Raw genomic sequence first — 11,005 nt, forward strand, 5'->3', positions numbered from 1 at the left:
GTATCGATTATAGGGAGATAAACAAACTGAAAGTCAAGAATAAATATCCTCTTCCTAGGATTGATGATTTGTTTGATCAGCTCCAAGGGACCCAAGTTTATTCTAAAATTTACCTGCAGTCGCGTTGTCATCAGGTAAAAGTTAGAGCAGAAGACATTTCAAAAATCGCATTCCGAACCAGATATGAGCATTATGAATTCTTGGTGATGTCATTTGGGTTGACTAACGCACCAACAGTATTTATGGATTTAATGAATCGGGTGTTCCATCAGTATTTGGACCAGTTTGTGGTTGTATTCATCGATGATATACTGGTCTACTCAAGAAGTTTTGAGGAGTACGAGCATCATTTGAGGTTGGTGTTGCAGATATTGAGAGAAAGAAAATTGTATGCAAAATTAAATAAATGTGAGTTTTGGTTAAGGCAGGTTTCTTTTCTTGGCCATGTGATCTCTGAGGCAGGTGTATCAGTTGATCCTAGTAAAATAGGGGCAGTGGTGAGTTGGGAAAGGTCATAAAATGTCCAGGAGGTTAGGAGTTTTCTGGGGTTGGCAGGCTACTATCAACGCTTTGTAGATGGTTTCTCCAGTTTATCGGGTCCATTAACACGACTTACGAGAAAAAATGTGAAGTTTGATTGGACCGATGCTTGTGAGTAGAGTTTTTAGGAGTTTAAGCGGCGGTTGGTTTCAGCTCTGGTACTAGCTATTCCATCAGGGGAGGACAGGTTTATGATATACAATAATGCATCTTTGAAGGGTCTTGGATGTGTGTTGATGCAACACGGCAGGGTTATTGCATATGCCTTTAGAAAGCTTAAAGAATATGAGAAAAACTATATTGTGCATGATTTGGAGCTAGCTGCAGTGGTGTATGTTAGACCAAGTAGTTAAGAGTCTTTCATTCCTACTGTGTTTTGATGACAACAACCCATTAGCAGTTCTTAAGGCTATTAATGTTTCTCTCTAAGTCATGTTTTAGCTATACAGAACGACATCTAAACCAACAAATAGTCAAAGCAACTCATGCCATTACCAAAAGCATAAGCCTCTCAACGCATTCATGGACGATACACAATATACAAGTCATCTGAAGGATGAGTGTGAGAATGAGAGAGAGACCATTTTGTAAATATCTTGTATATAGAGTAAAACTCAAAACTAAGAGCAAGAAATGGGCGTATCACACACACACAACAAAATACAAGTAAAATTATTTAAAAGTGTGAAAAGAAACCCCCAAACGGACAAGGACCTTCTTTGCACTTAAAAGAAAAAGTCTTAAGAAGAAGGAACTCGTCGACAAACATAGGGTTCTCGTCGACGAAAAGATACTGAGAGCCATCTGAATTCAGAGCCACAACTCGTCGATGAACACAGGGCCTCGTCGACGAACACAGGGTTCTCGTCGATGAAAATATACCGAGAGGTACCTGAATTCAGAACCAGCAACTTGTCGACGAACACAGGGCTTCGTCGACGAATTGACTGAAGATCTCGTCGACGAAGTTCTGGCTTTGTCGACGAACGTCGGGCAGCAGCGAACATTAAATGCTGCAGAACGGCTAGTTTGACCCTTATCTCATATTCATAAATGCCCAACGGCTCTCCAGCTTTGCCCTCGCCCATTTGGCATTTAAATAGGAGTAAATAACATTTATTCCTCACCTAAGAAAGTTGATATTGTAAGAAGATCATTCATTGGTGTTGTTATTTCTAGGGTTTGCTCATACACTCACTTGCCCTCTTCTTGCTGCTCTTAGTCTTGCTTCTGCTCTATTGACAAGAGGACATTGAGTAAGGATTTTATTGTTGTAATCAGCTCAAAGGGAGTATTCAAGTTTACATTTATTTCTCATCTACTTCTTGTAAAGGAAGGCTCTTTGTGAGCTATTATTGGGTGTCTCTAAGTGAGCACTTTGTTGAAACTCTTTGTGAGATGCTGTGTATTGGCTTCTTTGCCCGAAGAAGGATTATAGTGGATTTTGGGAATCCTTGAGTTGGTCTCAAGGCGTGGACGTAGGCAGGGTGCCGAACCACGTAAATATCTTTGTGTTCAGCTTTTCTTCTCTTATATCTCATTTATATTATTATTGTGATTTCTTGCATCTTTACACTGCAACTTTATACACTTGCTCTTGGTAAGATTTTTGTGGTTGTAGAAAGTTAGCACATTCGTGAAGAAAGTCTATTCACCCCCCCCCCCTCTAGACATTTAACCGTGCCAACATTGTACGCTCTCAAGATCTGGAGGCATTATCTATATGGTGGGAAGTGCGAAATCTTCATGGATCACAAATGCTTAAAATATTTCTTTACCTAGAAAGAGTTGAATATGAGGCAAAGAAGGTGGCTAAAGCTTATTAAAGACTATGACTGCACCATTAGTTACCACCCAGGGAAGGCGAAAGTGGTAGCAGATGCTCTGAGCAGGAAATCAGTGGGACCAACACTGGCAGCTATGGAGATTCAGCACCCGATCCTGATGGATTTGGAGAGACTTGGCGTAGAGTTAGTAGAGGATAATCCTTAGGCATTTATTACCAACCTAGTTGTGTAGCCTACGTTGTATGAAAATATTAAGGCCGCTTAGGGTGATGATGCAGAATTAGCAGAGGTAATAGCCAGAGTACGGGATGGTTAGGGAGAGGAGTTCAACATCTATGATGACGGAGCTCTAAGGTTTCGCACCAGGTTGTGTGTGACAGAAGATGGTGATATTAAAAGGATGATTTTAGAAGAGGCTAGTGGAATGAAAAGGGAAATTTTTGAATTTGTACAACAGTGTTTGATGTGCCAGTAGGTTAATGCTGAGCACCAATGACCAGCAGGGTAGTTGCAACCACTGTTCATTCTAGAGTGGAAATGGGATTACGTCTCTATGTATTTCATTATTGGGTTACCACCAGTACGATATGGATTGAATGTTATTTGGGTGATTGTTGATCATATGACGGAGACCGTTCATTTCATCCCGATTAAAGTCGGCTATTCCATGGATAGATTGGCAGAAATATACGTTCAGTAAATAGTTTGTGTCCATGGTGTATCGGTATCCATAGTCTCAGACCGAGATCCTCAATTTACCTCATGATTTTGGAAAAGTTTTCAGGAGGCTGTGGGTACACAGTTAGCTTTCAGCATTGCTTTTCACCCCCATACGGATGGTTAGATTGAGAGGACAATCCAGACATTGAAAGATATGCTTCAGGCGTGCGTGTTAGATTTTGAGGGTAGCTAGACCCAATTTATGCCACTATTTGAGTTTGCTTACAATAACAGTTATCAGGCTAGCATGCCGGCATGAAAACCTTACGAAGCACTGTATGGTAGAAGGTGTCGTTCTCCTCTATCTAGGATGAGGTATGCGAGAGGCGAGGTTTGGGTCCAGAGATAGTACAGCAGGCATGCGATAAGGTCCAACTAATTAAAGAAAGAATTAGTACAATGCAAAGTTGGCAGAAAAGCTATGCAGACACACGCCGCCAAGAATTGGAGTTCGATGTGGGGGATTGAGTATTCTTGAAGGTAGCTCCTCTAAGAGGGGTTATGAGATTTAGGAAGAAGGGCAAGCTAAGCCCTAGGTTTATTAGCCCTTTAGAGATACTAGAGAAAGTGGTGTCAGTTGCCTACAGGGTAGCTTTGCCCCCAGCTTTGTCCAGAATACATTATGTGTTCCATGTTTCCATTCTAAGGAAATGCGTCTCAGACCCGTCCCACATAATCAATTATGCACGAATAGAACTTAAAGATTCATTAGCTTATGAAGAAGCACCAGTACAAATCTTGGACAGGAACACATAAGAATTACGCACCAAAGAAATTCAGCTAGTAAAAGTCTTGTGGGAAAACCATGCTATAGAGGAAGCCTTATGGGAGCTTGAAAAAGAAATTAAACAGAAATACCCGCATTTGTTTAATGGGATATAGTAGTGGTTTGTAAAGTTCAAAAATGATAGTTTTACATTGTTTAGTATAGGATAGGTAGTATTTTGGTTTTAGGAGAATTTTCTTTTATAGTTGTAATCTCCCAAGACCTTGAATGTAACCACGGTATTCCTCCGCCATAAGTGAGGGTAAGTAATAAAACAATTAGACCATTTATCTTTATGGGATGATAGATTGTATGGATGGTGTTCAACACAGATAGCAAATTTTGAGGATGAAATTTTATAACAAGGGGAGAATGTAATAACCTAGAAAATTAAGCAGGGTCTCGTCGACGAACACAGGGAATTCGTCGACGAGAATACATAAGGGTCTCGTCGACGAGAAGATACCGAGAGAGGAGTTTTAGCAGTCTAAAATTCATCGACGAGGGGTTCAAGTTTGTCGACGAACTTGCTTCATGGACTCGTCAAAGAGATGACATGTCTCGTCGACGAATTCGGGGTTATAAATAGCTAAAATTGGGATTTTTTAGCAGAAAATTGCGCAAGAAGATCTTCTCTCTCTCTCTCTCTCTCTCTCTCATGACCCTCTCCCCTTCTCTTTTCGATCTCAACTCCATTTCTCACTAGATCGACGGTCTGAGGTCACCACGACGCTCCTGGGAAAGTTCTCTACAAATATGCCTGAGTGGATCATTAGTAGAAGTGATTTGAACTCCATCCCAATTTCAGGGTAAGACATTTTATTCAATTTTTGCCTTTTCCATAGTTATGTAAAATGTAGTACATTGAGAAATAATGATATTTTATTCTGGGAGATGTTGTTTTTAGGGTGTTGAGTGGGGAACCCTGCGGATGTAGGATCAGATATAGAAAAAGGGGTTTTTTTAGAAACTAGGTAAGGGAAATATGCTATGCTAAGAGTTTTAGCAAAGTTATCAGAAATTCCATGCATATGTATATCAGTTTATTACCCAGTTTTACTGGAATATGAGTTTTAATGTTTGTGTGGCCTCAGTAGATACTTACCTGATATAGAAAGTATATAGCTTTTTCCCAGCATATCAAGATTTACAGTATATACGGATATAGACAGATATAAACATATTTATCAGACAAGTATTATAGATTTTATTCAGATTAGTATATTACAGTTTTTATTCAGATTAGTATATTACAGTTTTTATTCAGATCAGTGTATTACAGCAATTATAGAATGCTATGTTTCCTAATACCATAACACTCAGATTATACAGATTATATAGACAAATTATACAGTCAGATATATAGTTATAGCAATCAGATGCTACAGTTATAATATTCAGATATTTAGTATTTCCAGTATAAAATTATAGTGTTATGGTTATTTTGGAAACATGATGAAAACAATAAGGTAATTATATATATATATATATATATATATATATATATATATATATATATATATATACAGTATCAGATCCCTAAGACAATATTATAGACAGATACAGTTATCAAAGCACGACATCGTTGCTATTTACAGAACAAAGTGCAATCACATATCTCAGATAGTGTGTGGGTACCGTCAACCGCGCCCAGAGTGGATACAGCTCCCTAGTCTCTGGGTTGAGGGGCCTGGTTTGACAAGGTAGCAGTCCAGTTCCATGCTTAGGAGAGGATGTAGTTTGACCAAACTGACGAAGGGTAGAGTACAGTGACTTACCTAGTGGGCCAACAAGAGTTAAGTCCCACCTATGGGCCGCACAACCCTATCATGAGGGGTCAAATCATAACATACAGATTTCCAGGGAAAAAGCACATTTATGTATACGTATACAATTTTACAGAATTTGATAATATAGTATGATATTAGAAGTATGAAAAGTAGAAAAATTCAGATGATACAGTTATATTTTAAACTGCGACAAATGTAAGATATATTTTAACTGATTTATCAGCTGATACAATTTCAAATGTTATTATAATAGTTATGCTGCTTGGTTACCATACACTAGTAATAACATATTTCTACTTACTGAGCGTCATCTCACCCCATTACTTTAACATTTTTCAGATGAGCCAGTTAGGCGAGTAGATCAGGCTCGCAGATAAAGTGACCCCTTGATTGCCCTGCCTATAGGGTAAGTGTGTATAGAGGGTTGTGTTTTGAGAAGGATGGTACTAGTGAAAGATGTAAAAATGTATGTATGGATTGATAACACTAGATTCAGGTATTGTATGTATATATATGGTTGTATGACTTATGTTTCTGCTGCATAGGTGTGTCTATTATGTATAGGAGTACCTTAGTGGCCATCTGAGGCCTGAAATGTTATAGCAGGGATATCAGAGTAGTTTATGTGTTTTTATTTATTTTTTAAAATATGGTGTAATTTTTGGGTCGTTACAATATATATGATATTATCTAACATCCTCCCTAAAACTCACGATGGCGCACCGAGAAGCATCGAGAGTTTGTCGAGTAGAAACTACACGTCGCTAGTGGTTGCGTGTGGGGCTTGGAGTCGTTCGTGTGCGATTGCAGTGTTAGCGAGAAGACCAAAACATTCACAAATTGCCATAGGATGCAATTCCAGCAATGGTGTTCTAGATAGTGCGGCAGAGTTGCAAGGAGAGTGCGGCGGCAGAGTTGCAGTGAGTGTCGGAGTTGCAGAGAGTGTTAGAGTTACAGAGAGTGTCAGAGTTGCAGAGAGTTGTAGAGAGTGGACAGTACCAATCTTGCAGAGAGTGTAGCGGCAAGTGGGGAGACGATGCGACGGTGGTGTTAAAAAATTAAATTGGTTACGAATTTCAAAAAATAAGATAATAATATATCTACAGTGTAGAGATGATATCATACTTCCCGCAAGCCATGAAGGGCATAACGAGATCACCTGAAATTGCTAGAAACCACGTTAAATCCCTAACAACACAGTGATCAAAATAATTTTTTAAAATAAAAAATAAAAACTAAAATTAAAGTACCAAGACAAGCCTATTTTAAGACCTAGGAATTCAATTCAATTAAAAAAAGATTCAATTCAGAAGAAAAGAAAAGAAGTGGTCGGGCTCGTAGGCGTGCCGATTGTCCTTCAACTTGTGAAATCCGTTCTTGTACACTCCAGATCTGAACACCAGCCCTTCAGAATCACCACTAGAATCACATATGTGCACAACATACACATCCTGCTCTCGCAACACTTCTTCGTGTTAGTAGATTTAGAAGGAAAGCAGACGAAGCAGATTGAAAAATTGCAGAGAGTGCAACAGCGTTGACGATACTACAATTTCCACCAGAGGGGAGGTCTAGTTGGTGCAATGTGGGGAGATAGGTTTGACGGTGCGATAAAAACAGGTGCGACGGTACTGCAATTTTTGCCAGAGGGGAGGTCTGGTTGGTGCGACGTGGTGAGATAGGTACATGACGAGAAATCAACTATTGAAGGGGATTGTGTGCGATAGAAGGGGGTCGTTGGTCATGCAGGCGACAACGCAATGAGGGAATAGAGAGGATGAGGTCGTCCGATAGTGCGTTAAAGAGATCGGATTTCTGGGCAACGTAAGGAGAAAGTTGGGGATTTTTCCTAGTAGAATGGCCTTAACATTATCGGCAAAGGCACATTGGTCTATAAATCGGTCAGCAGATGCTGACTTGTTAATGACATTAATTTCAGATGCTTTCAGTCCTGCATCGTGAAACAAAAAAGGACTAACAGCTAATCGGTTCAATCTCTCAAGGGACGACAATGGATTAACAGCACGGGAATGATGAGAGAACAACACGGGAACGATGGCAACGGCTGAATGTTCACGGAGCAGTTGCAAAATGCCGTAGCACGACGGCGATCAATTACTTTGCCACCGGTAGCAGCCATAGCATGATAAAGGTGGATTGGCAAAGCACAAAGTAACTTAATCACACTGCTCTGATACCATGTTAGAATTCAAGATCCAATACAAAGAGAGAGAGAGTTGCAGCACAAGAGGCACACATGATGCCTTTGTCGTTATGGTATATATATATTAAATACAATTGATCTAATGAATAAACCTAACCCTAATAATGATACAAAGACTAAAGTGAGCCTTAATTAAAATATTACAATATATATGATATTATCTAAGCCTAGGATTTTATCCCTCAAATAGGTGCAAGCATTACAAAGGAAATGAATACATATTTATAGACTCAGGGCTCGGACTTCAAAACATTTGGAATCCAGGGAGAATTAGCACGGGTGCTCTTTGGGCCCCATCAACCACTAAATTCAACTTTGGATTTTTACAAGACATGCGAGCCAACATAAAAGACAAAATTATTAAAGCGAGGTGGTAACAACACATGGACGACTACCTTTGGGTGGAAAAACCACTACCACAAAAGTTACTTTAATAATTTAAAAATTACAACCCTGGCCCCAAGTGGTGGACAGGTGTAAAATCACTCCCTTACACTCTCATAATTTACATACTTAATTACAAAGCTGGAGAAAAGACAACCAGTTGTAAAATGCTTTTGATGACGATAGAGACATCTTGACAGTATTCTTTTGAAAAATAAGGCTGGATATTGAAATGTCAGCCTCATGCTTTTGATGTTGTTGCAAAACTTTTGACAAATATTGAAATCATTTTTTCTTAGACTTTGGCTCTTTAAATCTTGAAGCGACTTCAGGTGTAGGATCTTCCTTATAAATAAAATCATACCAATTCTCGATGTTTGACCAAAATTGATTAAGATCAATGGTCTTGGGCGAATCATGATCATCATAATCATTAGAGTCTTCTGATTCTAATTGGGCAATCATTTTGATTAATTTTGACTTCATACTACTTGATTTTGATTTTCTTGAACAGGATGACATAGCATTATCATCAAAAATTTTCTTCTTGTCTTTTGATTTTGGGTAAAAAGCAGGTGGGCTTGATTTAGAGGCTTGAGCAAGCTAGGCTCTAACTTTCCCTTCTGGCATGGAGAACTTGTCCCACCAACGTACTCTATAGATCCTTTGAACAGTTCTTGAATAACAAATTGAACTTTCTTCAGGAGGAACTATTATATAGTCCCAGCAAAAAATCCAAGTTATCATGAAATATGAACAAAATAGTAGGAGCTTGAAGGAGGGACCAGATAGATCCTGAGGAGGATGAAAATTCTTTTGAAACAATCCAAAATCATTTTGAATTGATTCAGGAAAAATAATGAAAGTCAAGGTGTACTCCCAAGAGGGGGGGGGTGAATTGGGTTATTAAAATTTCTTTTAATTCTTTTTAAGAATTCTTTAACCTTTAGCAACACTCAACAAAAACTTAGTTTGTTTAATTAATCCACAATCACACTTAATCTCAACACAAGTAAACAATAACCAAACAATCCAATCAAACACAATATACTCAATCAAGATATAAGATGTAGCACTTTTCAGCTTTAGCAAAAAACTCAAGGTAGAGTTCGTCTATAGCCCTGTGAATATGCGTTTGTTTCAAGCCTTGTAATGAATGAAATTTGCTTGTCCTTTCTCAACTAAGATTTTCGAAAATGATTAAACAACGTACTCCCTTTTGGGTTTCTGCAAAAGTTTAATCAAACGTACTTTCTTAAGTTAAGAGTCTTCTTAATCTCGGTTTTTTATTTTCAGCAACCCGGACTTTGCATACACACCACACAATATATATATATGCTGAAAGTAAAGAGAAGGGTAAGAGTGAGATCGAGATTTTTACGAAGTTTAGCTTATCCCTAGCCTACGTCCTCGCCTTAGGCCAATACCACCTAAGGTTTCCACTACAGCACTCCTTTCCAAGCAGAGAAAACCTTTACAAATCCCTCCTTAAGGGCAGAGCACCCTCTCCAAGCGATACCCCAAACTTGGTCCAACGATCCAAACAATCCTTGAATCGTCAACAACTACAAGAAAGATAATAGACAATTTGGTGTACAATGAGCCTCTTTAAAGACCAGATTAGTACAATTGAAAGCACTATATACTTCAATATAAAATATTAAAGGAAATAGAATTGAATCTCAAGAGTGATTTCACCAAATTTCTTTTCTAGATGAGAATCAGCGATTCAGAAGTTTAGAACTCAGAAAAGGATGATTCAGTACTTCAAAATTCTTTAGCAATTCTGATTTACAAGAGTGAGCAAGAGAAATCTTTGAAAGAGCAAGAGAGCTTTCAACTTTTGAGCAGATTTTTAATTACTTGGTATGGTTTGTTTTGATCAAACATGTATTTATAGGCTCATAAAATTATTTTTGTGTTGCCCAAGATTACTTAGAGTATTTCCCAAGTTTTTATAAAATTTGGGGCACAAGAAACATAAGTTTGAAATTTAAAAAATTTAAAAATTATAGCCGTTAACAGTGTTCAATTGACTGAAGCATCGGGTTCAGCCTTCTGAAGTTCTTTAAAATACTGAAAATATAACTAAAAACAGGGTCAGTCAACTGGGGTGACACAGTTCAGTCGTCTGAGACTATACTTCCTTTTTAGGAATTCATCAGGAAATTTTTTAGTAGACTGAACTTAATCTTCAGTCGTCAGATGAAATTCTTCAGTCTTCTAAGATTAAACTTCAGTCATTTTGGCAGTTAAAAATCTGGTTTTTCAGTTTAGTTTTCAAAAACTCTTTACTTTCTTGCTTTGATTACTCATAAAACTTTTTCTAGGGTTTTTAAAATAAAGTTTCTAAGGCCACAGTAACCCCTAAAGTGCTTCAAAATATTTCCATGTGATATTTCAATATGAAGTACTTACATCATTTGTATTAAAGCCTTAAACATTCTAATCTTCAAGTCTTCCATGGTATTTTGCTTTGAATCCCCTTTTGACTTAAGCTTGAGTCAGCTTTACATACTTTAGTCATTTTGGTGTTGCTTGAGCTTCCTTTGGATCACTTTAAATATGAATGTGACTTTTTAGTCCTTAGTGATTTTGAACTTTTATTACTATTCTTTCTTTTGAACTTTGTCTTTAAGCATTCCTGAAACATCATCACTTTAACAAAACATGTTAAATCAACCTTCATTTGTTATCATCAAAATGAGATTTGAAAGCTAAGTTAGGCCAACAAGTAATTTTCTTAGGAACAAAGAATTTGAACCATGATCAAAACCATTTTGGAAAGTTTTTC

This window comes from Malania oleifera, chromosome 8, assembly GCF_029873635.1.
Source record: "Malania oleifera isolate guangnan ecotype guangnan chromosome 8, ASM2987363v1, whole genome shotgun sequence".
NCBI classification, from domain to species: domain Eukaryota; kingdom Viridiplantae; phylum Streptophyta; class Magnoliopsida; order Santalales; family Ximeniaceae; genus Malania; species Malania oleifera.